We start from the raw sequence: 992 nt of genomic DNA on the forward strand, positions 1-992 counted from the left end.
TTAGTTCATCTGTCTAATAAGCCTGTTTATCTGGTCTTCCCTGTTGCCAGCATCTCCAACTTCTACAAAGTGAGTTGTCTTTTTCTTTTTTCTACCTTGTTGGGAAGATAGTTGAAGGGTCATAGGAAGTTATTTGCTTCCTTGAAGCACTTCCCAACTGTATAGAGCTCATGAATTAGATTCTCCATGTACATGATGCCAAATTTACCAAGAGATCGGGCATTCAAGGAATTATCTGTCAAGGCCATCTGCTTTTAAATGATTTTGCCATAGCCTTGCTTGTAGATGAGCTCATTTACTGACTTCAGGTTGTGGTACCCCCATGCAATGCATGGTTCCACAATCCTCAGCATGTTAACTGAAGCCTTGTTGAGCTTAACGAACTCAGCCTTGTTGAGAAATTGAAGATCTGCCAAAGAGGAAACAGCTGCAATACCTTGTGCACGTTTGGGCTTACTCCATTGATACCTCGGATTATGATGACAAACGCCAATTTTGGTTCTGCGGGCACATAGAAGTTCCCTGCTTTCCTTGCCATCCTAGCCTTGAGAATCTCAGTCCAGTATATCAGTCTGTACTCCTTGTGATAGTATTTTGCCTTCTCATAGATGAACTTCCTCCTTGCCTTTCCCAGTGTCTTCAGGACAAACTTCTTCCTCAGGTGCTTCACCTTCAACTCTGCGAAATTCCTTCGCCTTTTTCTTCAGGGTTCCTGGTGCGGCGTCAACCTTCTTTTTCTTCTCTGGTACAGCCTCCATCGTTCCAGCCCAGTAACTCTTAAAAAGAGTTTTGAGGTTAGCTTACAGTTCAGAGATTTAGTCCATTATTGTCATGGCTGGAAGCATGGTGGTACATGGGGAAGCATGACATGGGAGAGATAGTTAAGAGTGGACCATCTGTACTAGTGTACAGCAGGTTGAGTGCTTAACAATGGACTTAGCTCTAGTTTCTAAACCCTCAAAGCCGATCCCCCAGTGATTTCCTCCAACCAC

The 992-nt window shown here is 43.8% G+C and overlaps 1 pseudogene; it reads right to left on the reverse strand.

Annotated features, from left to right (window-relative positions):
• On the reverse strand, positions 1-758 carry Rpl7-ps6 (ribosomal protein L7, pseudogene 6; annotated as a pseudogene).
• Positions 759-992: the final 234 nt, after the last annotated feature.

The sequence above is a fragment of the Rattus norvegicus genome, chromosome 14 (genome assembly GCF_021556685.1).
Source record: "Rattus norvegicus strain SHRSP/BbbUtx chromosome 14, alternate assembly SHRSP_T2T, whole genome shotgun sequence".
Taxonomy (NCBI): Eukaryota; Metazoa; Chordata; class Mammalia; order Rodentia; family Muridae; genus Rattus; species Rattus norvegicus.